The sequence below is a fragment of the Oncorhynchus clarkii genome, chromosome 29, assembly GCF_045791955.1.
Source record: "Oncorhynchus clarkii lewisi isolate Uvic-CL-2024 chromosome 29, UVic_Ocla_1.0, whole genome shotgun sequence".
Taxonomy (NCBI): Eukaryota; Metazoa; Chordata; class Actinopteri; order Salmoniformes; family Salmonidae; genus Oncorhynchus; species Oncorhynchus clarkii.
The window spans coordinates 8257122-8284822 of NC_092175.1; the positions used below are offsets into that span (position 1 = coordinate 8257122).

Sequence of the window (27701 nt, forward strand, 5' to 3'; positions counted from 1 at the left end):
TTTTTTTTTAAACTATTTTCTATATTGTAGAATAGTAGTGAAGACATCAACACTATTAAATAACACATATGGAATCATGTAGTAACCAAAAAAGTGTTGAACAAATCAAAATAGATTTTAGATTTTAGATTCTTCAAAGTAGCCACCCTTTGCCTTAATGACAGCTTTGCACACTCTTGGCATTCTCTCAACCAGCTTCACCTGGAATGCTTTTCCAACAGTCTTGAAGGAGTTCCCACATATGCTGACCACTTGTTGGCTGCTTTTACTTCACTCTGCGGTCCAACACTGTTGACAAACAAAATTATAGTCCCACTAAGCGCAAACCAGATGGGATGGCGTATCACTGAATAATGCTGTGGTAGCCATGCTGGTTAAGTTTGCCTTGAATTCTAAATAAATGACAGACAGTGTCACCAGCAAAGCACCCCCACATCATCACACCTCCTCCTCCATGCTTCACGGTGGGAACCACACATTCAGAGATCATCCGTTCACCTACTCTGTGTCTCAGAGTAATTCTCAAATTTTGACTCATCAGACCAAAGGACAGATTTCCACCTGTCTAATGTCCATTACTTGTGTTTCTTTCCCAAAGCAAGTCTTTTCTTATTATTAGTGTCCTTTAGTAGTGGTTTTCTTTGCAGCAATTTGACCATGAAGGCCTGATTCACACAGGCTCTTCTGAACAGTTGATGTTAAGATGTGTCTATTACTTGAACTCTGTGAAGCATTTATTTAGGCTGAAAACTGAAGTGCAGTTAACTCTAAAGAACTTATCCTCTGCAGCAGAATTAACTATAGGTCTTCCTTTCCTGTGGCGGTCCTCATGAGAGCCAGTTTCATTATAGCGCTTGATTGTTTTTGCGACTGGACTTGAAGAAACATTCAAAGTTCTTGAAGTTTTCTGCATTGATCGACCCTCATATCTTAAAGTAATGATAGACTGTCATTTCCCTTTGCTTATTTGAGCTGTTCTTGCCATAATATTGACTTGGTATTTTACCAAATAGGGCTATCTTCTGTATACCATCCCTATTTTGACACAACACAACTGATTGGTTGAAACGCATTAAAAAGGAAAGAAAATCCACAAATGAACTTTTAACAAGGCAGAACTGTTAATTGAAATGCATTCCAGGTGACTACCTCATGAAGCTGGTTGAGAGAATGCCAAGAGTGTGCAAAGCTGTCATCAAGACAAAGGGTGGCTACTTTGAAGATTCTTAATATAAAATATATTTTGATTTGTTTCACACTTTTTTGGTTACTGCACGATTCCATATGTGTTATTTCATAGTTTTCTAATTAAATCAAATCAAATTTTATTCGTCACATGTGCTGAATACTTACAAGCCAAGCCCATAACCAACAATGCAGTTCAAGGAAGAGTTAAGAAAATATTTACCAAATAAACTAAAGTTTAAAAAAATACAAAGTAACACAGTAAAATAACATTAACGAGGCTATATACAGGGGGTACCGGTACCGAGTCAGTGTGCGGGGGTACAGGTTAGACAAGGTAAATTTTTCATGTAAGTAGGGGTTAAATTAACTATGCATAGATAATAAACAATGAGTAGCAGCAGTGTAAAAACAAATGGGGAGGAGGTGGGGTGTCAATGTAAACAGTCCGGGTGTCCATTTTATTAATTGTTCAGTAGCCTTATGGCTTGGGGGAAGAAGCTGTTTAGGATCCTTTTGGTCCGAGACTTGGTGCTCCGGTACCGATTGCCGTGCGGTAGCAGAGAGAACAGTCTATGACTTGGGTGACTGGAGTCAAACCATTTTTTGGGCTTTCCTCTGACACCTCCTAGTATATAGGTCTTGGATGGCAGGAAGCTTTGCCCCAGTGATGTACTGGGCCGTACGAACTACCCTCTAGTGCCTTACGGTGAGATACAGAGCAGTTGCCATACCAGGTGTTCATGCAACCGGTCAGTATGCTCTCAATGGTGCAGCTGTAGAACTTTTTGAGCATCTGGGGACCCATAACAAATCTTTTCAGTCTCCAGAGGGGGAAAAGGTGTTGTCGTGCCCTCTCTACGATTGTCTTGGTGTTTAGGGACCACAGTTTGTTGGTGATGTGGACACCAAGGAACTTGAAACTATCAACCTGCTCCACTACAGCGCTGTCGATGTTAATGGGTGCGTGCTCGGCACTCCTTTACCTGTAGTCCATGATCAGCTCCCTTGTCTTGCTCACATTGAGAGAGAGGTTGTTGTCCTGGCACCACACTGCCAGTTCTCTGACCTGTCTCATCGTTGTCGGTAATCAGGTCTACCACTGTTGTGTCATCACCAAACTTAATGATGGTGTTGGAGCCGTGTTCAGCCACGCAGTCGTGGGTGAACAGGGAGTACAGGAGGGGACTAAGCATGCAACCCTGAGGGGCCCCCGTGTTGTTGTCTACCCTTACCATGTGTTGATGTCTACCCTTACCACCTGGGGGACGGCCCATCAGGAAGTCCAGGATCTAGTTGCAGAGGGGGGGTTCAGTACCAGGGTCTTTAGCTTAGTGATGAGCTTTCTGGGTCCTATGGTGTTGAACGCGGAGTTGTAGTCAGTGAACAGCATTCTCACATAGGTGTTCCTTTTGTCCAGGTGGGAAAGTGCAGTGTGGAGTGTGATTGCGATTGTGTCACCTGTGTTGGTGGGTAGTTGTTTTCTGTTTTGTGTTGTTTCACCTGACAGGACTGTTTAGTTTCTTACATTCTCGTTGTTGTTTTTGTTTCGTGTTCTGTTATATTAAAATATTAACATGGATACTTACCACGCTGCGTGTTGGTCCGATCTTGACTACTCTTCCTCAGACGAAGAGGAGAACCGTTACACCTGTATTGACGCTTTGCCTGTTTGATGGTTCGTCTGGGGGCGTTTTGATGTCTTCACTATTATTCTACAATGTAAAAAATAAAGAATAACCCTGGAATGAGTAGGCGTGTCCAAATTTTTGACTGGTGCTGTATATCTTTTCACATGTCTGTCAGTCTGTCGATTCAAAAACACAGGACAACTCCCAGTTGCTGATCATGTTCAGTTACAACATCAAGCAAGTGATTGGAGCTACGGGCAACACACTGTGATTACAGTCCAGAGTAAATACAGAGAGAGAATAAGACAGAAAGAGAGAGAGATTTTACTTGACTTGAGTTGGAGTGTATGTATCAACAGTTAGACAAACGATCGGGATACAATATCAAAGAACAGCTGATGGTGAGACAGAGAGCAAGACAGAGACATACACGCACATACACACACAAACGCACACTTAAGGTGCTCATTGCCAAGATCAAATATAAAGTATACAGATGATGTCACAGTAATCTAAGTGCTGGGTGGGTTCTTACTTAAACACTCAAATCAGGCTGTCACACACACACACACACACACACACACACACACACACACACACACACACACACACACACACACACACACACACACACACACACACACACACACACACACACACACACACACACACACACACACACACACACACACACAGGCTGGCTGGCTGACTAAGACATTGCAATCAGGCTATCACAGTGAAAACCAGCTGGCGCCCTCACTTTATATTTCCATTCCTAATTTGGGAACACAGTTCTGGGAACATGTATATTAACCTCTACATGACAATCACACACAGACTAATGGTTAATGCAACAGAGAATGGGGTTTACACTGTCATCTTTACGAGAATTTAGCATTTAAAGGGATAGTTCACCCAATGACCAAATGGCTGGTGTGTTTCCTTGCCTGAAAGTAGCTGTGCCAAGGAAGACCGCAATCCACACTCTGGGCACAAATCACCTCAAAGTAACTATCCCTTTAAAGCGTTGACCCCTTTCCCATATTGATGAATGAACGTGTGCCAAGCTCTTTCACAAGGCACTCAGGATACTGGAGATGACTAAAGCTTTTGGGTTAACTTTTGGACACATACACACACTTAGGGAGCATCAGTGTAGGATTGCACAAACACTTTCCAGCACAGACTTAAAGCAAACTGAGTGGGGGTTCCAAGACAAATATGTCCAAGAAACACTGTGAGGTCTCCCACCTCCAATCCAATCCTCTTCCACCCCATGGGCCCCTGGTTTTGGCCCTCTCCAGCCTCCATCCCCCCTTTGGCCCATGGGTCCATGCTCTGGCTTTGTGTCTGGCAACCCACATCACCAGCAATAATATGATTTGGGGAGTCATTGTTTCCGTCCTTTCTGTTTTTCACTGAGTGGATTAGAATGAAAAGACAATAATATAATTCCCTTAATAAACGATTGTTGAATTTCTTATCTCGTAAACCTGTGCCATTCACCTGGATGTCGCTTACAATAGGAGATATTCCAAAAGATGCATCATTCTGAAGTGAAGATTTTATCCCACTAGGTACAGCTTTAATAACAGTGTCAGTGCCTTGCTTGAAACCTCAAAGTTGTATCTTTCCATAAATTCTCTCCTGGTAAATAGATTCCTACCGTAATATCGACCCATTAGTCCATATAAAACATTTATGAGGTGAAAAGTTGTGTTAAAACAGCAAACCCCAGCACATTAAAGCCTGCTTGTGAAAAGCCGCCAATTTCACAGGAGGTTTGCCCACAATATACGGACGTGGTAGTAAAAGAAATGAAGCCCTCCGAGCTTCTGAAAAACAAAATGAGGTATAATATTCCGGAAACTATGAGGATTTATTTATGTACCTTTTAACCCAGTTGAATTTTGATATTGATTGAAGAGAGTGAAGTCTAAGACATTTAGACCACCATCACGAACCCTGTTGGTCTGGGAAGTCTATTCCCTCTGCGATATTTTATTGGGCTTCATCGTTTGATGTAAACTGGCGCCGTGCTTGGCTCACTCCACACAAATTTACGGTGACCAATAAAGTAAAGGAGATCTCCTTTCAGATGATCCATAGATTCTATCCGTGTAATAGCTTGATTTCTATATATATACCTGATGTTACCAGTGAATGCAGTTTTTGTGAACTAGAAACGGAATCTATTGAACACTTATTCTGTCATTGTTTACAGAGTGAGGTGTTCTGGACTGATCTTGGCAACAAAATGCATACAACCATTGAAATATCTAAGTTTGATATATTATTTTACCACACTGATTCCACAATTGAACGTGAGTATGTCATAAATCTCTTTATTTTATTAGGAAAAATGTTCATACACAAATCTACATTTATGAAGAAAAAGCCCCTTTTCTTATTTTAAAAAATCGGATTTGGAAAACTATTTAGAGTCATTAAAAAGTATAGGAAAACAAAATGTGAATGAATTGATATAACGTGGATTTGCATTACCATTTTTGTTTCTTCTCTTATTTCTTTGCAGAGGGGGGGAATCCTTGTCCCTGCCATAGCTAACACATAGCAGGCTCTCTCCGGGGAACAGGAAAACACAACCACTCCCAGTGTTTGTGTGTATGCGTGCCTGCGTGTTTTCATACGTGGCCTCGGCCACTGAAAGGGGCACAAAATGTCTGGTTGGCGGTGATAGCCAATCGGTGACATAACATTATGACTGGGCACCAACTGACGGATTATCCGAACGGATTGTCCTCCATTACTGGTAATTTATGACCGTCATCAAAATGTCACTGAGTCCACTTTCAGAGCTCCTTACAACCTTGGCTACATTCTATAGGTTGGAGGAGAAACGAGGGTGACCAGGATATACCCAGTGACCAATGACTAGTGGCGGCCTTATTTACGACCAAACACACGTACCAGAGAGGACAATTAACCCTCACAAATCCTTTCCCTAGGCCAAGCATAAAACAGTCTCTCTGTTAAACACTCTGTGGAATCTTCCCCAGCGCACATACTCCTTGGGAGTCTGCCCGAGCAGCACCAAGACTAAACCAGGACTGCAGAATGACAGGCACGTCCCAACAGTAACCAGCTATAGTGACATTCTGATGGACTGCGACTGTGAGACTGGGATCCTGCAGTTCATCACTGAGCTGATTTTTTTGATGAGTCATCATGCCTCTGTGAGGAGTGACGGACACACACACACACACACACACGCACACGCACACGCACGCGCGCACACACACACACACACACACACACACACACACACACAAAATATGTCTACACATGGTATTAAAATGTGTCTCACATGCGTTCACGGTGTCTGCATTGGGACCGGATTCCCTGTATGGAAATGATTTGACAGCTAAATCTTTCAAAATAATACCTATTATGTATTTATTTTAAGACACATATTGGTGCCATAAGTCAATGGTACAACCTGTCAATGATATTACAAGGCGGGATAATAATGATTTAAATCTGTCCCCCCCCTTTTGTAGGCCTGTGGATCAATCCCCCCCCCCCCCCTTCAGCAGCTTTTCTCTTGTTATGTCAGTCACTGACAGTCACTCAATTAGTCCATGTCAGTTTACATTTTTTAAATTGGTGAGTTAGTCTAGTCATCTATCACTCTCACTCAGATATCATAGTGAAAACATTTATCTCCACTCTATGGAACAATTTGTGGAATTGCATGAAATGAGTTATAAAATTGCTAAATCTTCTCCCCGCCCCATGGCCAATGTGTAGAATTGCAGCTGACATTTTCTTGATTGGTAAGTTAGTCTAGCCAGCTATCTTAATGTGCAGTAATCATGGTCGAATTACTGGGGTCCCTCACTGATTTAATTAGTCACTCTCACTCAGATAACATGCAGTACTAAAAACGGCAAACATTTATTTTCTCCTTATGCCGAAATGTGTAGAATATCAGGAAATTGCACGTAGGGCCCCCAAAAAGTTAGGGACAGCTCTGACTGCATGTGTGGCTATGGATGTGACAGACCAGTGAGCTACAGCGATCCCTCATGATTAGTTCCGATTTTTTTTGTGGCCCCCATACCCATCAAAGTTGCCCATCCCCGATTTATGGTTTCACTGTCGAGATCTGTTCACACTTGTAAGATGTTCAGACACAATGCATGCCTGACTACTTCCGGAGGTGGTCAGGAAGGTCTGTTCACAATCAGATCACAATGTGTCTTTTAATCATCTACACCTGTCTGAAAATGTGGGCCCAATCAGAATGTGGACACGATCAGGACTAAGGATGCATGTTAGCACCAGGTATAAATCAGGCTAGAGGATCAGCAAAGAGCCTACACTCTTAGAAAAAAGGGTTCCAAAATGGTTCTACGGCTGTCCCCATAGGAAACCCTTTTGGGTTCCAGGTAGAACCCTTTGTAGAAAGGGTTCTATATCACAGGAGGTTGGTGGCACCTTAATTGGGGAGGACAGGCTTGTGGTAACGGTTGGAGAGGAATAGGTGGAATGGTATAAACTACATTAAACACATGATTTCCATTTGTTTGATGCCGTTCCATTCGCTCGTTTCCAGCCATTATTATGAGCCGTTCTCCCCTCAGCAGCCCCCACTCTTCTACGTGGAACAAAAAGGGTTCTCCCTGCAACCGTAAAGGGTTCTTCAAAGGGTTCTCTTATGGGGATAGCTGGAGATCCTTTTAAGGTTCTAGACAGCACCTTTTTTTACTAAGAGTGTATTCCTTAGTCTCGTGACATCATCAACTGATAAGGAGAAGAGCCATACTATAGATCTAGAGAAAAACGCCAGAGAATGACGAGAGAGAGAGAGAGAGAGAGAGAGAGAGAGAGAGACAGAGAGAGAGAGAGAGAGAGAGGGAGGAAGGAAGGAAGGAAGGAAGGAAGGAAGGAAGGAAGGAAGGAAGGAAGGAAGGAAGGAAGGAAGGAAGGAAGGAAGGAAGGAAGGAAGGAAGGAAGGAAGGAAGAACAGAGAAAGACAGAGGAAGTAAGAAAAATGAATGATGAAGCCAAAAGACTTCAGAACTACCTTCAGGGATGGCTACCATCCTCATCGAGAGCTACTGGAGGACAAATACAAATACTGGGTGTGCCCTGTGGGCTTTCGTTCCAGCCCTGCTCTTGCTCACTATGCATCTGCTCATCGGGACATTTATTAGCTTCAGCCGTGTGAATGGAGTTGTCCCCCAACCGAGTGTTAGGAAACACTTACTTTGTGTCTGTCCAAGGAGACTCACAATAACTATGAAGCTGAAACTATCTGTCTGAACCTATAACAGCCCAGGTGTCCTCGCCCTGCACTCTCTGGCTACACATCAGGAAACACACACACACACACACACACACACACACACACACACACACACACACACACACACACACACACACACACACACACACACACACACACACACACACACACACACACACAGTGGAGCTGTAATGCTATATTCCATCTCCCCTAGCGACCATGCAGAGTATTACAACACTCAGTTACTCAACCTCACTAACAATCCCCCAATCACAATCCCCCAATCACAGCTAATCGTCATATTACATTTGTTTACATGTAGCAGCCTCACAGCAGCCCAGGGGAGCTCTTGGCAGCGAGTGTGTAGGGACAGAGAGGGTGAAGATAAGCTTTATAGGAAGTAAATACACGGGTTCCATTTCATGCTTATTTAACTGACACACCCAAACATTAATCTGGAGCAGGGAACTTTGATGGGGGTGGGGGCTATAAAAAATCGGAACTCATCATGAGGGCCTCAGTGGCTCGCGGGTCTGCAAACCAAAATCCATACCCACACGTGCAGTCAGAGCCGGCCATAGCCTTTAAGGGGCCCGTAGCTACATTTTGATCACCAGTGCCAGGAGCGCCGGATGCATTATCTCAGAAACGGACGCCTTCCTGGGTTTTCTTGCATGACAGTGTTTAGGGTTTACAGAGAATGGTGCAAAAAAAATAAAAAAAAAAACATCCAGCCAGTCCTGTGGCTGAAAACAGCTCGTTGATGAGATGCTGAAAGGTGAATTTGTCTCCCAGTGTCTGTTGGAAAGCAGATTGAAGCATGTTTCCCTCAAGGATTTTGCCTGTGCTTAGCACTATTCCATTTCTTTTAATGGTAAAAAACGATTAAACAAGCATACCCATAACATGATGCAACCACCACCACGCTAGAAAATATGAAGAGTGGTACTCAGTGATGTGTTGTGCTAGATTTGCCCAAAACATAACTCCCTGCATTCAGGACAAAGTTCATTTCTTTGCCACATTTTTACTTGCAAACAGGATGCATATTTTAATTCTGTACCCTTCTTTCCCCTCTGTCAATTAGGTTAGTATTGTGGAGTAACTACAATGTTGTTGATCCATCCTCAATTTTCTATCACAGTCATTCAATTCTGTAACTGTTTTAAAGTCACCATTGGCCTCATGGTGAAATCACTGAGTGGTTTCCATCCTCTCTGGCAAATTAATTAGAAAGGACACCCGTATCTTTGTAGTTAGAGGGTGCATTGGTACACCTTCCAAAGTGTAATTAATCGCTTCAAAAGTTACATACACTTAGGAAGTTTACATACACTTAGGTTGGAGTCATTAAAACTTGTTTTTCAACCACTCCACAAACGTCTTGTTAACAAACTATAATTTTGGCAAGTCGGTTAGGACCTCTACTTTGTGCATGACACAAGTAATATTTCCAACAATTGTTTACAGACAGATTATTTCAAATATAATTCACAGTATCACAATTCCAGTGGGTCAGAAGTTTACATACACTACGTTGACTATGCCTTTAAACAGCTTGGAAAATTCCAGAAAATTATGTCATGGCTTTAGAAGCTTCTGGTAGGCTAATTGACATCATTTGAGTCAATTGGAGGTGTACCTGTGGATGCATTTCAAGGCCTACCTTCAAACGCAGTGCCTCTTTACTTGACATCATGGGAAAATCTAAAGAAATCAGCCAAGACCTCAGAAACAAAATTGTAGACCCCCAGAAGTCTGGTTTATCCTTGGGATCAATTTCCAAACACCTGAAGGTACCACGTTCATCTGTACAAACAATAGTACGCAAGTATAAACACCATGGGACCACGCAGCCGTCATACCACTCAGGATAGAGACGTGTTCTGTCTCCTAGAGATGAACGTACTTTGGTGCGAAAAGTGAAAATCAATACCAGAACAACAGCAAAGGACCTTGTGAAGATGCAGGAGGAAAAATGTACAAAAGTATCTATATCCACAGTAAAAACGACTCCTATATGGACATAACCTGAAAGGCCGTTCAGCAAGGAAGAAGCCACTGCTCCAAAACCACCATAAAAAAGCCAGACTATGGTTTGCAACTGCACATGGGGACAGAGATGGTACTTTTTGAAGAAATGTCCTCTGGTCTGATGAAACAAAAATAGAACTGTTTGGCCATAATGACCATTGTTTTGTTTGAAGGATAAAGGGGGAGGCTTGCAAGCCGAAGAACACCATCCCAACCGTGAAGCACGGGGGTGGCAGCATCATGTTGTGGGGGTGCTTTGCTGCAGGAGGGACTGGTGCACTTCACAAAATAGATGGACTTACTTTGGGAAGCTTGTGGAAGGCTGCCCAAAACGTTTGACCCAAGTTAAACAATTTAAAGGCAACGCTACCAAATACTAATTGAGTGTATGTAAACTTTTGACCCACTGGTAATGCGAATGAAGAAATACTATTATACTGACCTTTCACATTCTAAAAATAAAGTGGTGATCCTAGCTGACCTAAGACAGGGAATTTGTACTAGGATTAAATGTCAGGAATTGTGAAAAACTGAGTTTAAATGTATTTGTATGTGAACTTCCGACTTCAACTGTATTATGCAACTTATTAAGCACATTTCTACTCCTTAAGTTATTTAGGCTTGCTGTAACAAAGGTGTTGCATTCTTATTGACTGAAGACATTTCAGCTTTCCATTTTCATTCAATTTTTTTGTTGAAAAAACTTAATTCCACTTCGACATTATGGGGTATTGTGTGACAAAAAAAATCTTAATGTAACCAATTTTAAATTCAGGCTATAACATAACAAAATGTGGGAAAAGTCAAAGGGTGTGAATACTTTCTGAAGGCTCTGTATATAGTGCTTGTTGTTGTTTTTTTTTGTTGGTATATTGATCCGCGGTGGGGCCAGTTGCCCATGCCTGATCTTGAGAAAAAATATTATTGGTTATTATATTTCTGCAACAATTAAGTCAGACTATGCACGTTTATACACACACTTACAGCTCGTCTTTCTGATTTAGGATAAGGTATTGGACAAAAGGTTAAAAAATAATGTGTTGAGGGGGGTTAGGCTCTGGACTGTCTTCAGACACTTGGCTGGTGAGGGAGACTACTCTGCAGGCCATCTGAGAGAGTAGGAGGTGAGGACATGGTTCAGGAGGACACGGTTTAGGGGGTAGAGGGTTAGGGAGACATGAGTTGCACTCTGGATAGTGTTACTGTCTCGCCTGAGGTCAGCTTACTAAGCAAGCCAATCTATGGGCTTCAGATTAGATTGCAGCCTACATACAGTAAACCCTGTGGTTTGGTAGGCATTCTGAGGGGCTAGACACATCTACTACAGGCAACCCAATTGTTTATAGACACTGATATGTGTGTCTGTGCAATACTACAAATGTCTTGAACTCCCACTACTTATATATGGGCAGATATCGTAGATATGGTATTGCCAGATATGTTGGTTCACTTCATTACTTAATAAGGTAACTCTATTTCCTATAAGCATGGCTTGGAACACTAGAAATGCTGTCCCTCCCTTCATTCATCCATTATCTGACCTAAAGAGTGGACTACTATTCACTCTGTAGCCCAAGACCAGACCTTGTGTTTGTAGTCTAAACTACACTGCACACACACCCAGTGGCCAGGCATCCCCCCCCACCCCCCACCTCAAAGAGCCTCTATGTGACTCTCATAGTATGCGTCTCTCGGGTTAGAGAATGAATAAACTCAGGTTTATGTTAGAGAGTGAACATAGTCAGGTTTATGTTAGAGAGTGAACATAGTCAGGTTTATGTTAGAGAGTGAACATAGTCAGGTTTATGTTCTAGAGTGAACATAGTCAGGTTTATGTTAGAGAGTAAACATAGTCAGATTTATGTTAGAGAGTGAACATAGTCAGGTTTATGTTAGAGAGTGAACATAGTCAGGTTTATGTTAGAGAGTGAGCATAGTCAGGTTTATGTTAGAGAGTGAACATTGTCAGGTTTATGCTAGAGAGTAAACATAGTCAGGATTGCGTGTGATAAGAGAATGATTTAGCAAGGGGACGAGGTTATGTTTGAGGTTGTATGTAAGATAATGAACAAGGTCTCTTTCACCAGCGGGTTCTCTCTCTGTCAGCTTTATATATGCTTGCAATTAGCCTGGGGACAAGGTTAAGTTCATGTGTGTAGGAAAATGAACATACTGCATTTTCAGGTTCATGTGTGTAGGACAATGAACATACTGTATTTTCAGGTTCATGTGTGTAGGAAAATGAACATACTGTAATTTCAGGTTCATGTGTGTCCGGACTCGTTATGAACGTTATGATGTAACATCCTGTAGATGTTTCACCAGTTCTGGAGAGCTGGTCAGAAACCTTCTATGACTAATAGATTAACAATGAAAATGCTGGAAAAATGAACAGTACGCGGCTCAAACAGAACACAGACTCTGTTACTGGTGAGTTAGGCCTGGGTGGCTTATTTAGTCTTGGGTGGGGTATTTATGCATTTAGTCCTGGGTGGGGTATTTGTTTGAATGCAGGGCTGGATACTTAAATGCCCATTGCAGCTATTTTTATATCAATATCAAATCCTTTCTGGGTAACAGAACCTTACTGTAATAGATTTCCATTAAAATTGTCCCCCCCAAAAATTGCCTTCAGGAAAAAACTATTTCTCAAGAAAGAATTTTGCTAGGACTGTCTGGCAGTGGTCTGAGTGGGGAGGGGAAAATGGAAAACTAGCTGTTATTGGCAGAGAGGTATGGAATTCTCTTTCTTATTGGTCTATTTGCAAACGTCACAATTTTCACAATTCCACAGATTATTCCAACCTTATAGTGTGGAAATATAAAACACAGGGAAATCACATTTCTGAGTACACTGAGCCTTTAAATATGCAGCATCACAAGCAGAGCAGTCAGAAGCTTGTTGCATAATGAATATATTTTCCCCCACGGTGAGAGTGGTGGGTTCAAACAGGTCCACACACACACACACACACACACACACACAAAAACGTGCGCACACACACACACACACACACACACACACACACACACACACACACACACACACACACACACACACACACACACACTAATTAGTGCCTCAGCAGATTTTGACGCCACTCTCACATCCCCGTGGATCCTACAAAGAGACTTCAGTATAGAACATCACGGGTCTGTGATTACTTGACTGGGTATCGTCGATGCTGGCAACAGTAGAGACCAATAAAGACAAACACTTTCACCTCTGATGCAACAGTCGTGTCTAAGGGCAGCTGTGGACACCAGAGACACTGGACCAAGGACAGAGCTTCAAAAAGCTCAAATTCACTCACCATTTCACTTCCCTACTTAGGCACATTGCTCCTCGGGGAGCAAGAGGCCATCAACCACTCCTCTCCATCTCTCTCTATGTCACATTTACTCTCAGCAGTCCTGACCCCAACACTGCCAGGAAGAGGGTCAGAGGGGATAGTTCAAGGTTCAACGTGGCTCACTACAGAATGGGAACAGGATAGGGCTTAATTCTCTAAGACACATTCTGACTATTCACTAATGGAGTGTTAGTGTGTGTCCCCCTGTCCACCATCATTAAACTCTAACAGAGATTACCATCTGGTTTGAATCGCTTTATTCCACCAGAGGGCGTTGTTAAAATACAATGTCTATAACAGATTCATAGACTGGAATCACACTGTCAATCAAAAGATTGACTGAAGTTGAACTGAAGTTGTTATGTGATGCCAGAGATGCCTGATTGTTGATAACAAAACGTTTACATTGGACTTCTCTTACTTTTAATGAATAGATGTATTTAATGTTATCCCCCTGAGGGTTCAGATGAAGTCATTATATAAAGTATCTACTAAATAATGCATATTTTGAAGTGGATCAGTGGGACAGTTGTCTACTTTTATAGCACTGCTGAGAAACACATGTTGAAGCTTGACAACAAAAGGTCTTTGATTACTGTTTTTGATTGTCCACCAAGGACATTTTGGAAAAGTTGTCCTTCCACCAGCTGTTGCTAAAATAAATCCTGGGGAACACACACACACTCGCACGCACAAATGCATGCGCACACATACACACACACACACACACACACACACACACACACACACACACACACACACACACATTCTGCATCGGTACGGTAGATTGTAAATTCCCTCCCTCCTTCAACACAAGAGAATCCTCTATTCACAAGGTAAATAGAGAGACGCATTATTAATTGATACCATTACACACACACACACACACACACACACACACACACACACACACACACACACACACACACACACACACACACACACACACACACACACACACACACACACACACACACACACAGGGCCCACTTTAACGACATGGAGGAAACAGCTGGTTAGACGAACATTGGAGCAGAGAGAGAGAGTGTGTGTGTGTGTGTGTGTGTGTGTGTGTGTGTGTGTGTGTGTGTGTGTGTGTGTGTGTGTGTGTGTGTGTGTGTAGTGGCTGGGGAGCCCAGTGAATTAGGGGAGCGAGCATCAGGGCGATGTTTGTTTGTGTGTGTGTGTGTGTATGTGCGTGTGTGCGTAGCTGTTAGCCCAACAGTCTCTCTCTCTGTGTGCGTTTCTCTGATGTGAGACTGAGTGGCTCCACTCTGCCCAGGGTCTCTGTGGCCCCCCATCTGACACACACACACACACACACACACACAGGTCTGTGGCCCCCACTGTCCCCTGCTGAAAAGGATGCCTGTCGACTCTCTGTAGTGACAGAATGTTCTTTTTGGGGAAGCAGGCTCCGGACACACACACACACACACACACACACAAAAATTGCCCTGACGCTCGCTCGCTTCCCTATTTCACTGAACTCCCCAGCCACTCTGCTGGTTGACCACAAATATAATAAGCTGTTCAAGTAGGATCAACCAGCCCCACAGATAGACAGTCATTGAGCAACTTCATATGGAAAACAGAAAAATGTATTCAGTCACAAAACTTTCGTTTAAAAACCACACAACAATCAGATATCCACTCATATATACTCGGATATCCACTCATTGCATGAGACGCTGGTTGTTGTTTTGATAGTCCTGTCTCATTCCATCTCACTAACATGCATCATAGGGATTGTTGCCAAAATGCAGGAAGCTATATTTCTTTAATAATTCTAATAAACATCCCTTAACTATTCCATCCACGCATTTAATTGATCAACAACCATCCTTCCCACCGCCAACTTCCATTCCTCCCAGCCTTAGAGAGAGATATGGGGAGAGAACCGCACTCAGAGACGTACGTCAACACTTGTACACCACGCATATGTGTGAACTAACCATACACGTACTGTCACTCTAAGATCAATGGAATGACAATAACTAGAAATAACTGTACTTCTGTGTCATTTCAATCAACCTCAATAAATCAATGTTAGAAAGTGAGCCTGGGTATTTTCTAATCCAAGTGGAAGTAACTATTTTCCCCTTTTCAGTCTTTATGGTATATAAAAACACCTATTGAAAAAGTGCAGTTTGTTACAGTTGTTCTTCTGACTTATAAGAAATCTGTACACGCTACCAGCACTAAAATGCTACCAAATATTCCATAATAATAGCCTATGTTATTACACTAAATGTTACACTTCGAAACAGTAGAGAAAAATAAGTATAATAAGACGTAGCTGTTACCGTATAACTTTTCCAGCTGTGCGACGAGGTGATTTTGACACCGTCCAGTTGCGAATGATTGCACCTCGTAAGCGACCTGGGAGGAACCACGTAACTAGCTAAGCAACAAGAAATGAACACATGAAGAAGAAAAAAAATCTCGAAGTTGCTTCTTCTTATTGCTGCTAGTCAAACAAGCGTCTCCTGTGAGAGCAGCGGGCTATTTCAGGTGTGGCTGTGTGGCGTTCTTCCTTGGCTCTACCTAATAGCCGCCCTGTAGCCTTGCACGTCCCGTTTCTGGACCACTCCGAGCAGCAGAGGCGAATGTTCCCAGTTCCACAGCGCAGGTGATGTTTTCTAAAAGTGTGATGGAATAAACTACAAATGTGGTCTATATGTGGTCTATATAAAATGGGAAATCAATCTTTGGAATATAGCCTACAAAGTGCATATACACATCAGATTAACTTTTGACATCAGAATTTATCAGAGTCAAGAATTCCAGATAAAATCCATATTGCACAATGTGTGATGACATGCTGACTTGTGGTTTGAGAATGTCCCCCCCTCCTCCCCGCTTACCCCTCCCTCCCTGGCCCTTTCAACCCCATCTACCCTAGGCTAGTGGCCAAAAATGAACTGATTTAAATGTTTTTAGATACCCCTACCCGAGGTATAACAAAGCACAACCATGTTTTTCCATCTCTATAAGGTCTCCCATTATATGAAATGGATGGTTGTATAAAAACATGTTACTACAAAAGTGTTTAAATTGACAGATATTGTGACACACCTCTTAACTCAAACAGGACACATAAGCTTATGTAACCCAGTATTGCAAGCTCTGATATTTCTCAGATTTGGAATACAAGTAGTCAACTGTCTGCCCTACATACACAACCTACCAGCATTAGGATATCTTAAAGCATTTTGGAAATACTTCGACTATGTTAGGAATCCAAAATGCTCACCATGTAAACTCAAACACCTTTGTGTGGATATATTTAAAGGCAGCAGTCTGCTTGGCATGGCAACACTAAGTTTTCCAAGTCACACGCCTCTTTGAGGATCAATGAGGCAACTGGGAGGCTCCAACAAAAGGAAAGAGAATCCAATCCTGGACTTTGACACCCTCTCCCTAGCCTTACAACTTGCCCCCACTGTGGTATAACTTTCCCTTCCAGGATTGGGCTCTTAAGTCACCTCCTTGTCATTTAGAAGTGAGCTTTGATTCATTGCTAGTTCAATATGTCGACCTGAATCCAACATGACCTTCTGCTGGCTCACAGACTTTGCGATGCACATGGGGATGTTCCAGTGCATTCTTATCCTGTTTGGGTTGAGCTGGCACATTACTTTTTCAAGACAGTCATGTCCACCATCCTGGCTGTCTGCCCTGGAGTTACCTTATATGTTGACTTGGTGACAGTTATGGTGTATTGGGAGGATGCAACCACATATGGCAAGCGCACAAGGCAGGTGTTCACTATAATGAACCAACAACAACCTGACACTCATTGACAAGAAATTCCATCAACTTATTGGGCCTTCACATGTCATAGGAATTGCACCTCTCCAATGTCAATGCCATCCGGAATCTCCCAGAACTGTGCTTGGTAGGCATCAGTCCTCCCCCAGGCAGTTACTAGAGACAGAGTCACCATGGAACTGGACTGCCATGTGTCAGGAAGCCATTTATCAACCAAAATGCTGTCTGGTAATTGCTGGCGTGCATTGTCCTCATAGGTACCTATTTTGCTACCGACCATGACTGGCCAGCCCACGTGACACCTGAACGGGACTCGCATGTGAAAAATTAACTCTAATGCTGGAGTGACTCACGCATTGGTCTGTGAAGCCGCAGTAACATCCCTATGAGGACATATGACATTTATGGCAAACCAGAGGCACCTTAGGATGGTCAAACTTGCTGTATGTGATCGTTTATGTTGGCTGGGGATTGTGAACCCTGCTTTATCATTACAGTTTGCTTACCTGTGACTTGGTTATGCTACTGTGTGCTTGTGTCGTGAAAGGCTTAGTATTATATGTTGTGGCAGTGTCACTAATAGTCCTACACTCTTAGGAAAAAAAGGGTTCCAAAATGTTTCTTCGGCTGTCCCTATAGGAGAACCCTTTTTGGTTTCAGGTGGCCAATACCATCCCTACGGTGAAGCATGGTGGTGGCAGCATCAGGCTGGGGCGATGTTTTTCAGCGGCAGGGACTGGGAGACTAGTCAGGATCGAGGGAAAGATGAAGTACAGCAAGATCCTTGAGGAAAACCAGCTACAGATCGCTCATGACCTCAGACTGGGGCAAAGGTTCACCTTCAGGACAATGACCCTAAGCACACAGCCAAGACAACGCAGGAGTGGCTTCGGGACAGGTGTCTGAATGTCCTTGAGTAACCCAGCCAGAGACCGGACTTGAACCCGATCAAACATCTCTGGAGAGACCTGAAAATAGCTGTGCAGCGAAGCTCCCCATCTAACCTGACAGAGCTTGAGAAGTTCTGCAGAGAAGAATGGGAGAAACTCCCCAAAAACAGGGTGCCAAGCTTGTAGCGTCATACCCAAGAAGACTTGAGGCTGTAATCACTGCCAAAGGTGTTTCAACAAAGTACTGAGTAAAGGGTCTGAATACTTATGTAAATGTGATATTTCTGTTCTTTTTTTAATACATTTGCCAACATTTCAACAAACCTGTTTTTTATTTGTATTTTATTTCACCTTTATTTAACCAGGTAGGCCAGTTGAGAACAAGTTCTCATTTACAACTGTGACATGGCCAAGATAAAGCAAAGCAGTGCGACACAAACAACAACACAGAGTTACACATAGAATAAGACACCTAGGTATTTGTAGTTGTCCACATATTCTAGGTCAGAACCGTCCAGAATAGTGATGCTAGTCAGGCGGTTCAAAAGCATGCATTTAGTTTTACTAGCGTTTAAGAGCAGTTGGAGGCCACGGAAGGAGTGTTGTATGGCATTGAAGCTCGTTTGGAGGTTTGTTAACACAGTGTCCAAAGAAGGGCCAAATGTATACAGAACGGTGTCGTCTGCGTAGAGGTGGATAGGGGAATCACCCGCAGCAAGAGCGACATCGTTGATATATACAGAGAAAAGAGTCGGCCCGAGAATTGAACCCTGTGGTACCCCCATAGAGACTGCCAGAGGTCCGAACAACAGGCCCTCTGATTTGACACACTGAACTCTGTCTGAGAAGTAGTTGGTGAACCAGGCGAGGCAGTCATTTGAGAAACCAAGGCTGTTGAGTCTGCCGGTAAGAATGTGGTGATTGACAGAGTCGAAAGCCTTAGCGAGGTTGATGAAGACGGCTGCACAGTACTGTCTTTTATCGATTGCGGTTATGATATTGTTTAGTACCTTGACCGTGGCTCAGGTGCACCTATGACCAGCTCAGAAACCAGATTGCACAGCGGAGAAGGTACGGTGGGATTCGAAATGGTCAGTGATCTGTTTGTTAACTTGGCTTTCGACTTTAGAAAGGCAGGGCAGGATGGATATAGGTCTATAACAGTTTGGGTCTAGAGTGTCACCCTCTTTGAAGAGGAGGATGACCGCGGCAGCTTTCCAAACCTTGGGGATCTCGGACGATACAAAAGAGAAGTTGAACAGACTGGTAATAGGGGTTGCAACAATGGCGAAAGAGAGGGTCCAGATTGTCTATCCCAGCTGATTTGTTTTGCAGCTCTTTCAGAACATCAGCTATCTGGATTTGGGTGAAGGAGTAGCTGGGGAGGCTTGGGCAAGTAGCTGCGGGGGGTGGAGTGCTGTTGACCGTGGTTGGGGTAGCCAGAAGAGGAAAGCATGGCCAGCCGTAGAGAAATGCTTATTGAAATGTTCTATTATCGTGGATTTATCGGTGGTGACAGTGTTTCCTAGCCTCAGTGCAGTGGGCAGCTGGGAGGAGGTGCTCTTATTCTCCATGGACTTTATAGTGTCCCAGAACTTTTTGGAGTTAGAGCTACAGGATGCAAATTGCTGTTTGAAAAAGCTAGCCTTTGCTTTCCTAACTGACTTGCGTGTATTGGTTCCTGACTTCCCTGTAATGTTGCATATCGCGGGGACTATTTGATGCTGGTGCAATCCGCCACAGGATATTTTTGTGCTGGTCGAGGGCAGTCAGGTCTGGAGTGAACCAAGGGCTATCTCTGTTCTTAGTTCTACATTTTTTAAAAGGGGCATGCTTATTTAAGATGGTGAGGAAATTACTTTTAAAGAATGACCAGGCATCCTCTACTGACGGGATGAGGTCAATATCCTTCTAGGATACCCGGGCCAGGTCGATTAGAAAGGCCTGCTCGCTGAAGTGTTTTAGGGAGCGTTTGACAGTGATGAGGGGTGGTCGTTTGACCGTGGCAATGAGGCAGTGATTGCTGAGATCGTTATTGAAAACAGAGTATTTGGAGGGCAAGTTGGTCAGGATAATATCTATGAGGGTCCCCATGTTTTTGGATTTAGTGTTGTACCTGGTGGATTCCTTGATAATTTGTGTGAGATTGAGGGCATCTAGCTTAGATTGCAGGACTGCCGGGGTGTTAAGCATATCCCAGTTTAGGTCACCTAACAGAATGAACTCCGAAGATAGATGGGGGGCAATCAATTCACATATGGTATCCAGGACACATCTGGGAGCTGAGAGGGGTCTGTAACAGGCGGCAACAGTGAGAGACTTATTTCTGGAGAGAATAATTTTAATAATATAATAATAATAATTTTAATTTTAAAAATTAGGAGCTCAAACTGTTTGGGCATAGACTTGGAAAGTATGACAGAACTTTGCAGGCTATCTCTTTTGCTTTGTCATTATGGGGTATTGTGTGTAGATTAATGTGCAAAAATGTGAAGGGGTCTGAATACTTTCCGAATGCACTGTAGATGGGTCAGCTGACAACGTCACGAAAACGATGCATGCGCTTCAAATGGTTCTGGATGGCTGGACAGTTAGCAACAATGACAAGAAACTGTAATGTGTTGAATAGTAAGTGGCTCATTTGATGTTGTTCTTGATACCATGTCTTGTTTCGAGGTGTTTGACTGATGTCACGTCTATGCTAATATGGCAAATATTTGCTACTAGCTAGCTAAACAATAACTGTAACTAACTGCAGTCCAGAGACGGCGCTCCTAGTGGCAGGGGACTTTAATGCAGGGAAACTTAAATCCGTTTAAACTAATTTCTACCAGCATGTATAATGTGCCAGCAGAGGAAAGAAAAGTCAAGACCGCCTTTACTTCACACTCAGAGACGCGTCCCTCGCCCTCCATTTGGCCAATATGACCAAAACTCCATCCTCCTGATTCCTGCTTACAAGCAAAAACTAAAGCAGGAAGTACCAGTGACTCGCTCAATAAGGAAGTGGTCAGATGATGCAGATGCTAAGCTACAGGACTGTTTTGCTAGCACAGACTGGAATATGTTCCGGGATTCTTCCGATGGCATTGAGGAGTACACTTCATCAATAAGTGCATCGATGACGTTGTCCCCACAGTAACCGTACGTACATACCCCAACCAGAAGACATGGATTACAGGCAACATCTGCACTGAGCTAAAGAGTAGAGCTGCCGCTTTCAAAGAGCGGGACTCTAACCCGGACGCTTATAAGAAATCCCGCTATGCCCTCCGATGAACCATCAAACAGGAAAGCATCAATACAGGACTAAGATTGAATCGTACTACACCGGCTCTGACGCTCGTCGGATGTGGCAGGGCTTGCAAACTATTACGGACTACAACGGGAAGCACAGCCACAAGCTGCCCAGTGACACAAACCTACCAGACGAGCTAAATAACTTCTATACTCACCACGAGGCAAGCAACACTGAAGCATGCATAAGAGCATCAGCTGTTCCGGACAACTGTGTGAGTAAGATGGTTAAACAGGTCAATATTCACAAGGCCATGGGGCCAGACGGATTACCAGGATGTGTACTCCGAGCATGCGCTGACCAACTGGCAAGTGTCTTCACTGACATTTTCAACCTGTCCCTGACCGAGTCTGTAATATCAACATGTTTCAAGCAGACCACCATAGTCCCTGTGCCGAAGAACACCAAGGTAACCTGCCTAAATGACTACCGACCCATGGCACTCACGTCTGTAGACATGAAGTGCTTTGAAAGGCTGGTCATGGCTCACATCAACACCATTATCCCAGAAACCCTAGACCATACCGCCCCAACAGATCCACAGATGATGCAATATCTATTGCACTCCACACTGCCCTTTCCCACCTGGAGAAAAGGAACACCTACTTGAGAATACTATTCATTGACTACAGCTCAGCATTCAACACCATAGTGACCTCAAAGCTCATCACTAAACTAAGGACCCTGGGACTAAACACCTCCCTTTGCAATTGGAACCTGGACATCCTGACGTTCCGCCCCCAGGTGGTTAGGGTAGGTAACAACACATCTGCCACGCTGATCCTCAACGCAGGGGCTCTTCATGGGTGTGCGCTTACTCCCCTCCTGTACTCCCTGTTCACCCATGACTGCATGGCCAAACACGACTCCAACACCATCATTAAGTTTGCCGACAACACTACAGTTGTAGGCCTGATCACTGACAATGAAGAGACAGCATATAGGGAGGAGGTCAGAGACCTGGCAGTGTGGTGCTAGCATAACAACCTCTCCCTCAAAGTGTTCAAGACAAAGGAGATGATTGTGGACTACAGAAAAGGACTGAGCAAACCCCCATTCTCATCGACAGGTCTGTAGTGGAGCAGGTTGAGAGCTTCAAGTTCCTTGGTGTCCACATCACCAACAAACTATCATGGTTCAAACCCACAAAAACAGTTGTGAAGCGTGCACGACAAAACATATTCTCCCTCAGGAGACTGAAAAGATTTGGCATAGGTCCTCAGCTCCTCAAAAAGTTATACAGCTGCACCATCGAGAGCAGCCTGGTTGCATCACTGCATGGTATGGCAACTGCTCGGCCTCCGACTGCAAGGCACTACAGAGGGTCGTGTGTATGGCCCATTACATCACTAGGGCCAAGCTTCCTGCCATCCAGGACCTCCATACGAGGCGGTATCAGAGGAAAGCCCAAAAAATTGCCAAAGACTCCAGCCACCCTAGTCATAGACTGTTCTCTCTGCTGCCGCAGGGCAAGCGGTACCGGAGCACCAAGTTTAGATTCAAAAGGCTTCTTAACAGCTTCTACCCCCACGCCATAACAGCTAATCAAATGGGTACCCGGACTATTTGCATTATCCCCACCCCACCCTGCATTTGTACGCTGCTGCTGCTCTCTGTTTATTATCCATAGTAATTTTACCTCTACCTACATGTACATATTACCTCAACTAACCAGTCCCCCCACACATTGACTCTGTACCGGTACCCCCTGTATATAGCCTACTCTTATTTTATTGTTGCTCCTTAATTGTTTGTTATTTTTCAATTTTTCTTATTTCTTATTTATACTTAACACTTTTTTTTCTTAAAACTGCATTGTTGGTTAAGGGCTTGTAAGTAAGCATTTCACTGTAAGGTCGTATGTGACAAATAACATTTGATTGGAATTGATTTGAGTTCACTGCAGTTATGCTGCAGGTTCTGCGTCCAGATACCACAGTCGACTGCAGTTACTGCATTTTTACTGCAATCTTTTTTGTTGTTGTAAGGGTTTGAGAGACAAATGCTCACTGTGCAACTTTATATTTTCGGTAAACATTGGAGATGAAATATAATTGACTTGTTGTCGACAATCTTAGCCAACCCTGACTGTTTTGCCCAATAGTTGAGCACACGCCGGTTTTGTCTCTAAACAACCAACCCGTCTATGAGAGCTGAAATCTCTAGAGACACACCCACCTGGCTTGGGTCCAGAGTCAATCAACTACATGGGAGAGTATGAGTTGGACTGCATTGTCTCATTCAGGCATATAAGCCAGAAGCAACATACAATATGCGTGCTGGGGTCCTGCCAGTTCACTTTAGCCAATCACTGAAGTGCATTATTCTGGTAGACGGCCTCTGTTATAGTTTGTCAATCAAACCCTCATTAGTCTCTTGGTGGGGAGGGCTGAGACTCTGGTGATGCCGATGGTGTGTTTTAACGGTTGGGTTACTGACCCACAACAATCTCTCTGCCCTCTTTCTCTTTACGAAGCCTCCAGAGACTCTGTTGGTCTGTTCGTGTTAAGTTGGTGAATCAGTGTGTTTTAATTAGGAACAGTTCTGTCTGTTGATTGGCTAAGGATGATTTGTCTGCTCAATCTAACCACACATTGCTTGGAATGTTGCAAAGCACAACACACTCACTAGAGATTCATGTTTTCAATCCTCAAACACACACACACACACACACACACACACACACACACACACACACACACACACACACACACACACACACACACACACACACACACACACACACACCCTGCTAAAACGAACAGAAAATATGCAGTCAAGCAGCACGCAAACTCTGCCCGTTTTCTCTTGTTCACATGCATCTTTCGTCTTTGGCCTCCTCTCTAATCCATCCATTCATTCAGAGTTGAAGCTACAGAAGATGGACTTAAAACACTGGAGTGTTCCTCAAGGCTAGACAGTGGACAAGAAATCAAAACAGGAACAATAGAAGTGATGCAACAATCGCCTCCAACTAAGATCCAGCTCATTACAACCAGATCAGTGTGATTGTTATTAGTTTATAATGGAGGTGGTGATGTGGACAGTTGATGTGTTCTTTATTTACTTTCTCTCTCATTTGGCTCGCCAAAAGACTGCATGGCTCTCACATTCTGTCGTTACACCACACTCAACAACAGACTGTTAATGAATCAAGCCACAAATATTCTTGTTACAGTAATCTGTTTTCCCAAAGCGAGGGAGAGGCAATGAGAGAGAGAGGGAGACAGCTGAGAGACGGAGAGAGGAGAGAGCATTGCAAAAGCTGTGTATGTCTGCATTTATATAGCATTGTAAACATTCTTTAGATTTGGTCGATTGCACTAAAATATTGATACCGTATATTGTTCATGCTGTGCCTCTGTGCCTTGATGATCTCTTTTTGTCTTGGCAGATCAGATATACGACGGTCTGAAAGATGGGATTTACTACCATCTAGAAGAGTCCCTTATAGCTTCTCGCAGAAGTCGTGTAAAGCCTAGCTGGATTATCACTACAACAACATGCCCTCTCATTGGTCCAGTGTAGCGGTATCAGATATGACCCCTGACCTCTGACTTGTTAGTAAGATAAGCAGAGCAGTGTCCTGTGAGAACTGGATGTGAGAGGAACTGAGGACGTTAATGGACGGGGGGAAACTGTCTCTGTTAAAGTTCATGGGCCCTTTGAATGGACTATTACCTTAACTCTCACACACATACACACACACTGTCTTGCTCATGCTGATGGGAATATAAACTCCATAGCTCAGGTCATCAACAGAAGGGCTCCCACTCACACCATTACTTACCTATAGAGTTTAACGACCTTTGTCAAGACATTCACTAACGACACTAACTTTTGGGGGGGAAAGTTCACCAACTGTCTGAACCGTATACAGAGAATTGTGTGTTTATTGGGATAATCTTTAGAATTGGCTTAATTTACTTCCTAGACTACAAGAAATCTCCAAGAGCTTCAGATGGCTCCTGGAGGTTCAGGGAACAAAGGTCACAAGTAACCTCGTCCAAGACCTGAAGAATTGTGTAAACTAACACAATTTAGTAGATTGTGCAGATTTAGTGCAGGAGACCCGGGTTGAACAGCAGTCTGTCCGTAGGAGCTGTTTGATGTTGAGGAGAGTGAGAGGTCTACAGAGCCAGCCTCCATGCTGGTCTCTGGCCCAGAGAGCTCTGGAGTGATTGCACAAACATAAGGAATATTGCTGATGTCATTCAAACGTAGAGAAACGTCACTACTGTTGTTGTTATGCTATTCATTTGGAGAGTGGTTAGTGGGATATTTGTCTATTTGATTTTTTTTTGACCAGGATTTGCATGGGTCAAGCCACTGGAATTCCTAAAAGCGTAAATAATAAATCATTCTCGTTTGTGTTGTTATTTCTGATGGTAGCTAGAAATGTTCATTTATAGGGGCTGATTGTGTCAAAAACGAAGTCAGTCCGCTTAAGAACGTCAATGAAACATATTCTTGATTGCTCTCTAACTCCCCAGTCCACTAGGCCTGTTCCAGTCACGCACGCACGCACGCACGCACGCACACACACACGAACACACACACACACAGTCTGTGCAGGACAGGGGGTCTTTGTGTGTGTTAAGGGCTGTGATTTTGTGTAATGAGAACATTATACAGGTCTAAATCTTACACTGGGTCTCAGACATGAAGTGGAGTGGCAGCCACACCTTAACAATAATACTGCTTTTAATTAGAGCTGGGGCTCCATGCACTTTCCATGGATTGGTGACCATTCAACAGCAGCTAACCACTTTATCTGGCCCTGAGAGCTCTCTCCATCTCCAAAAAAAAACGACTATGAAAAGAGAGATTCTTTACTGACGGCGTTGGACTGAAATAGTATCCTCATTATGCCGGAATATATTTCTATACCTATTTCAGACTGAATTCACGGTATGTTTGTTTCCTGCAACTAAAAAAAAAAGTCAATGTTTGTATGACCCCCTTTCTCACAGTCCCTTATTTGCCACTTTCCTGCAGATATACCCCCTTTTATACAACACAGTGCGTAGCCGGCACCAGTGAGGGATGGGAGCATTGGATTTCTGCCTCAAAGCACCAGAATGAATCAAATGTATGTGCTGTAGTTGACCGCTAGTTTGGGTACCCGACTGTTGCAGTCTATAACACAATGCCATAACATTGTCATTCTAAACAACATTTTTCGGTCAAAAATTTGGTCAAAGCCCATCCGCTGACTCGGATATGGTACAGAGACCGATGTTTTCCAGAGGTCTGCAACATTCGAATTTCCAAGCGGTGTTTGTGCAGCTTGGCAATTTTAAACCAGAGAACTGGAGGCTCTGCCGCCAACCGGAGCTATCTAATAAAATTCCTGTCTGTGTTTTTTTCTAACCCAGCTGAATCAGACCTTTTAGAGGAAACAGACTGCTTTCTGCTCTGCTCTCTGCTCTCTGCTCTCTACTCCACCCTGCCCCTCTCTCTCTCTCTCTCTCTCTCTCTCTCTCTCACTTACTTGCACACTCACGCACACACAGACGCACAAACACAGCATATGTTTTGCTACACATCCTTGATTTCCATGCAAAATCCTATTTTCCCTAACTTCTTATCGTAACCCCAACGCCTAACCCCTAACCTTAAAACTGCCTTTGTCCTCGTGGGGACCTGGAAAAAGTCCTCACAAGGGAGACTTTTTTCCTGGTTTTACTATCATTGTGGGGACTTTTGGGATTTCCGGTACCCACCAAGGTAGTAATACAAGCCCACACACACACACTTACGCTCTCGCATGCCCACAGAGGGAGGAGACAGGTTCATAGCACACACCATGTTAATGCAACACTCCAAACACACACACGGCGGAAACACAACTCCTGCAGAATACTGCCTCTGTAAGGCATGTTGATCGTAAACAGTCACTGCACTCATGCCCGCTCTCTCTCTCTCTACCTCTCTCCCCTTCCTCCCTCTCCCCCTTCCTCCCTCTCCCACAACTCCAGAAAGAGTTCAGAATCTGACCAACTGAAGTAGGGGTGGACATAAAAAGACCCCTGGATGCATAGGCTATGTGTTGTGTGGGAATGATTGAGAATGAATTAGTAATTTGATTGATGGATGGTTGTAGGTGTGTCTGAGAGGAAGGGGAAAAAGTTGGGACAAGCTTGCTTGGGTGGGTAAGGATGGAAGGTTGGGACAAACTTGGCTTGGGTGGGGTAAAGGGGGATGGAAAACTAGGAGGGGGAGGTGGCGATAGATAAGGTTAGCTTGGGAGAGAGGAAAGGA

At 43.6% G+C, this 27701-nt stretch overlaps 1 protein-coding gene across 3 annotated transcripts in view; it reads right to left on the minus strand.

Annotated features, from left to right (window-relative positions):
- Positions 1 to 27701, minus strand: part of LOC139388484 (hyaluronan and proteoglycan link protein 1b) — a 47636-nt gene that overhangs the window by 11922 nt on the left and 8013 nt on the right. Inside the window, exons 1-2 of one of the 3 annotated variants that reach the window (XM_071135175.1) lie at positions 15782 to 16060; positions 2775 to 2900 (exon numbers count right to left, since the gene is read on the minus strand). The exons of 1 other annotated variant lie outside the window; for it this stretch is intronic. The gene's annotated coding sequence lies outside the window, so the exon portion shown is untranslated. Of the gene's footprint in view, positions 1 to 2774; positions 2901 to 15781; positions 16061 to 27701 lie in introns of those variants that run through there. One more of the 3 variants, XM_071135174.1, reaches the window with a different exon arrangement.